Source organism: Lutra lutra, chromosome 8, assembly GCF_902655055.1.
Source record: "Lutra lutra chromosome 8, mLutLut1.2, whole genome shotgun sequence".
Lineage (NCBI taxonomy): Eukaryota > Metazoa > Chordata > Mammalia > Carnivora > Mustelidae > Lutra > Lutra lutra.
Window position 1 is genome coordinate 144,498,926 of NC_062285.1, and position 6,000 is coordinate 144,504,925.

General features: G+C 46.0%; 1 pseudogene; it reads right to left on the bottom strand.

The window, feature by feature from the left end:
* Nucleotides 1-2,262: 2,262 nt before the first annotated feature.
* LOC125107923 (transcription initiation factor TFIID subunit 9-like) lies at nucleotides 2,263-3,222 on the bottom strand (annotated as a pseudogene).
* Nucleotides 3,223-6,000: the final 2,778 nt, after the last annotated feature.

Below are 6,000 nucleotides of genomic sequence, written 5' to 3' on the forward strand. Positions count from 1 at the left end.
CTGCCACTCTATCTGCCTCTGCTCACTCTCTCTGTCAAATAAATAAAATCTTTTAAAAAAAAAAAACAACTGGATCAGGGCGTCTGGGTGGCTCAGTGGGTTATCCTCTGCCTTCGGTTCAGGTCATGATCCCAGGGTCCTGGGATCGAGCCCCGCGTCTGGCTCTCTGCTCAGCGGGGAGCCTGCTTCACCCTCTCTCTCTGCCTCTGTGCCTACTTGTGGTCTCTGTCAAATAAATAAAATCTTAAAAAAAAAAAAACAAACAACTGGATCAAAGAGAAACTCAAATGTGAAGTTGCACATTATATGTAAAACTCTCAAGGATAGATCCCTCATATCCAGCTCTACAGGACACAGCTAAAGCTGTGCTCAGAAGAAAACATATACCCTTAATACATTATTGATGAAAAAAAATTTAAGTATAAAGAAACTTATTTATCTTAGAAACAGGAAAAAGGACAATCGAGTAAACTGAAAGAAAGTCTGTTCTCTTGAGCTCTGCCGCTTCCTAGCCTGCTCCTGGAAGAGGAATGGGATGAGGAGTGCCCAGGGGTTTGTGGAAATTCTGGTCTTTGCCAAGGGAGCTCTGAGCCCAGTGCACAGGGAATGAGAACCAAGAATGGGCATTGCTGGGAGCACATGTCTGGGCCCTCCAAGCGGACCTGAGGGCGGTAGAGGGCGCATTGTGTGTAGAGAATTTAAAAATAATACAGTGAGCCAGAGTTGGTCAGCTTTCTGTTATCCCCATGAGACCAGCAATTCTAAAGGGTCAGAGATAAAACACTCCTCCACAAATGTTTTGTTTGTCCAGTTTTAAATAATACTGTGGTTAGTGTTGAATTTTAGCAGGGTATATGTTTCAAATTAGCATTTTTTATTACCCACCCTTTAGGAAGCATTGTATTCTGTATGGATATTAATTCAGACTCACTATAAGGTTTTCTTAGAAGCCTAAGTGCCTCATGGTTGGGCATTGCGAATGGTTTTTAGAGCTTGAGGGGTAGTTAGTGTCTCCTCTCCAGGGGTAACTCATCTCTCTCTCTAAGCCTTGGGTGTGAGATGAACAGTGGCGCCAGAGTGACTGTAACGAGGGAGAAACAACTTCAGGTTTCTCACTTCTGTAATTCTGTGACCGTTTGGAGTTTTTATTTGTGTTTAAGATTTAAACGCTGTAATAATTTTGTTTGGTTGGTGCAAACTTTATTTCATATGTAAAATATCTTACTAGAAATTGCTCATCTTAATTGCTTATTGGAGTAAAGAGCGGGTCGGTGGCCACTGCTGATTGTTAGGCTTTGTTGCCGAAAAGCATGTTGCGGAACAGCAGGGCTGTTGACCAAAGCTCCACGAGGGGGTCAGGTGCACCGGGTCTGTCTGCCTGGCTGGGGGACCCATGGGGTGCGCTGTGCTATGGGCTCCTAGGGGCTCCTGGCAGCTTGGCCATCGAGGGTCAGCATTTTCGTGGGAGTTGGCACCTGGGTGGGCAGTCCCAGAGCCAGTGCCCGCCCCTGTGCCCCAGGACTCTGCCTGGACTCAGTCACCAGGTGGAGCAGCAGCTCTGACAGTCAGAGAAGGACGAATGTGGGTGGAAAGTGAGGACTGCGGGCAGGACTGCATGCTGGGGCCAGTGGGCGGTGAGAGGACAATGAATGTTTTATTTCACTCCTCCCATGGAAGTAGCTTGATTTCTACCCAGATACAAGCACGGTGCGTCCTGCCCTAAGGAGAAAGCCGGCCTATGCAGAAAGACACGACCAGGAGCAGACGCCCCTTGATGCTCGTCCTGTTCCAGAATGGGCTCGTCTTTGGTTCACGGTTCCATGCCTGCCCCAGGCCAGCGGGGACAGGGCTTCCTGTACACGGATGGTGTGAGGTCATGCGGTGCTCACTCACACTTAGGCCGGTCCTGCAGCTTTCAGACCTACTGTGACCAGGTACTATGAACGCCACTAAATAAATCTTCCCACATTTCCCCAAATGCTGCTTTAGGGTGAACTTCCTGTGTGGGTTTGCAGGGTCAAGGGAGTAGACGTTTTGTGATTCAGCCTGTGTTGCCTCATGGCCCTCCTCAGAGGTTCAGACCCCGAGAATGCTGGTCAGTGAGGAGAGAGCCTGAGTCTCTTTTGGTCACTGTTTTGTCCCTAGTGGGTCATAAATATTTGGTGAATAAATAAATGAGTTAACACTTTCTTCAATGTATCATGAGTGTTTCTATTTCTGTATACCCTAACCAGTGAAAGTTAAGAATAGCCTTTTTTTTTTTCAATCGGAAAGGATAACCATATTTACTCATTAAATAGCATTTAAGTTTTCTACAACAGAACTTGAAAATACCCAGCATGCATGTTTAATCTAGTACAATGGATTCAAGACCAAGTATACATGTCACAAGCATCAAGGCTGGATTACAAATTATCATAGTCATCATCGTCATCATCATCATCTCGTTTTCTTTTCATTGCGTTTGATGATTCATTGGCAGTATTTTGTGATGACACCATGTTAGTGGTAATAAGAATGTTTTTGGACCCAATTAATGATGGATTAATCAGAACATTCTGAACTGCGGATGTTGCAGAAATTGATGCTTTTACAGTTGGGGACTGTGAAGTGGGCATCTGTACTGTAAACCTTTGCCCTGTGAGGGACATTGGAGTCCCTACTTTAGTTGACACAGACATGGTCTGTGGGGTTGGTGTGCCAAGAGTGGGAGTACTTGGTCTGCTAGTAACTGAACCAACACTTAACCGTGGAACTGTTATTCTTCCCGCAGAGGTAGATGCCTTTTTTGGTAAAGACTTAAGTCTATAGTTTGGAGCGGTCAAGCAGTATCTATCAGGTGGCAACCTGGGGCCTGAATATGGCTTGATTAATGGCAAAGGAGTTTGATTTCTTTGCCTTGCAATATCTAATAAAAAATCTCTTGGGGAGGAGAGGTAAAAGACTGATCAGCACGACACTGGATGGCCAATCGCACATCATCTGCATCAACAGTAGCTTTCTTAGCATGGCTGGAATAAATTTTTGCATCATCTAGAATTGTGGTCACATATCGGAAGGCAAACTCCAACATCTGATTTATAACTCTTGGCTCATATTCTGTAATCCCCATATCCTTCAGGATTTGTGCCATCATCTGTGCATCTTTCGGCATGCTCTTGGGAGAAGCCATCTTGCCAGACTCCATGATATCCGTTGATCAGAATTAATGTATTTCAGTCGTGATCTTGATGCAAGTTCTTTGCCTAGCGTGGTTTTTCCAACCCCTGGTGTACCGGTGAGCAGGATGTTCGGAAGCAACATCTAAGAATAGCCTTTTAAGTGATAATATCCAAATATGTTTATCGAGCGTGTATTATACATCAGGCACTATTCTGAGAACGAATTTGCTGGTATTGATTTAACCCTCACTTTGAAGCTTGGAATCAAGTATTATTATTTATTCCAGTTTCACGCGTAAGGAAGCTGAGACCCGAGGGCTACATGCGTAGAAGGTGAGATTCAAATCCAGACTATCCGGCTCTCACTCTAGACCCTTCATGAGTCACAGGGCCTCTAAATCTTGGCCAGTCGCACATGAAAATAAGGCCTTATTTTGTTGAGATTTGCATTCCATTGGTTCTTAGGAAGAATGAACATAATTCATATATTTATTGGCAAACTGCCTGTTAATGTGTTTTCGTCAATTTTTCTATTTGTGTCTTCATATATTTCTTATTGACTTGTAAGACAGTTTTAAAAAATTTTATTTGGGGGGCACCCAGGGGCGGGGCTCAGTTAAACGTCCAACTTCGGATTTTGTCTGAGTTCATGATCTCAGGCTCATGAGATCGAGCCCTGCGTGGGGCTCTGTGGTCAGAAGGGAGTCTGCTGGAGATTCCCTCTCCTCCTCCCTCCTCTAAAATAAATAAATCATTAAAAAATATTTAAGTAATCTGTACACCCAGGGTGGGGCTCAAACTCATGGTCCTGAGATCAAGAGTCACATGCTCTACTGACTGAGCCAGCCAGGTGTCCAGGATGACTTTGTTACATATGTTAAGTTTTGGGGGGGGCATATGTTTTCCAGATTTGTTATTTTTCTTTCAGGTTTTTGTTGGTAATTAAAAAAAAAATTTTTTTTTTTAGGATTTTATTTATTTATTTGACAGAGAGAGAGAGATCACAAGTAGGCAGAGAGGCAGAGAGAGAAGGGGAAGCAGGCTCCCTGCCGAGCAGAGAGCCCGATGCGGGGCTCGATCCCAGGACCCTGAGATCACGACCTGAGCTGAGCCGCCCAGGCGCCCCTGTTGTTGGTAATTTTTGTTGTACAGGAGAATGACGTATTTCTGCAGTTCCATACGTCAGACATTTCTCTCCGGGCTTCTAGCTTTATGGCACAAAGAGAGCACTGTCGTCGTGTTTCCTTGAGTGTGCATACTCACACACACACACACACACAGCCCTATGATTTTAAATTTATCATTTGGAATTTATTCTGTGTGTAGAACGAAGGAGGAATATACTTGATTCTCCCTCCTCCAGTACCATTTATCAAAAAAAAAAAAATCAACTCCCAGATTGTTTCTGGGTTCTCTCTTCCTGCTGAGTCCCGCACCAACGCTGTCATGTTTTCTTATGGCTTTCTGGCGCCTTTTGATTTCTGATAGGGCAAGTCCCTTCCCTTTAGCTTCCTTTCCAAAATTACATGGATAATTTTAGGCACTTTTTTTCTGGATGAATTTCTCAATCAGTTGAAATTGATTGGAATTGCATTGATCATGAACTTACTTTGGGGAGGATGGGCTGGGCTATGGTTTTGAGCTTCCAGTTTAGGAACAGGTTATATTTCTGTAGGTCCAGGTTGGGTCTGTTGTGATGGAGGGAGAGAGGTGGTTGGAGGTGAAGCTGACCTGTGCTGGGAATACGCTGGTCATAAGAGATGAAGGGAAAGTGAGGGTTGCGCGTTGCTTTTGGCTCGATGGACCGAGCCACGTGCCAGCCGTCACTCTATCGCCTTCCCGCCCTGAACCCCACTGGTCTGCTCTACCCTGACCCTGGAGGGGCCCCACGCATGGCCTCCCTTTGGCTAGCAGGTGTGGTTCTGGGTTTTGTCCATAGAGGGTGCTGGACAGACACAACCAGGATGGGCCTAGAGAAGGGCCTTCGTCCCTTGTGCTGGGGTGCGCCGGGTTGGTGCAGTGGCCGTGGTCCGAGGGCAGGAGGTGGGAGGCTGTCACCTGAGCAGCCTCCTAGGCAGCTGCGTCCTGCTTGCCTCCTCTCGAGTTTCTCCACAGTGTGGTGGCTGCTGCTATATGCCCCGGCTCTGACTCGCCCCTCCAGGCCTGGCCACTTGTGGAAGCACACGCTGGTGGCCGGGTGCCAGGCTCTTCTGGGTCCGGCTCTTCTCTCCTTCAGCCCCGCAGCTGCGATGTGGAGCCTGGAACAGCACGGGTATTTGTCCACTTGTTCGCTGATTTTTTTTCTTGATAAATACAGTACAGTATTGTAAATGTATTTTCTTTTTAAAAAAAGATTTATTTATTCATTTTAGAGGGAGAGGGAGAGAAGCAGACTTCCCACTGAGTGCAGAGCTGAAAGTGGGGCTCGATCCCAGGACCCTGGGATCATGAGCCAAAGGCAGACACTCAATTGACTCAGCCACCCAGGCGCTGCCGTTACGATTTTCTTTTCTTTTCTTTTCTTTCTTTCTTTCTTTCTTTCTTTCTTTCTTTCTTTCTTTCTTTCTTTCTTTCTAAAGATTTTATTTATTTATTTGACAGACAGAGATCACAAGTAGGCAGAGAGGCAGGCAGAGAGAGAGGAGGAAGCAGGCTCCCTGCTGAGCAGAGAGCCTGATGCGGGGCTCGATCCCAGGACCCCGGGACCATGACCCGAGCCGAAGGCAGAGGCTTAACCCACTGAGCCACCCAGGCATCCCCCGTTACAATTTTCTTAATGACGTCTCTAACTGGATTGTGAGGACACAGTACCTAATACATGTAACACACAAGATACGTG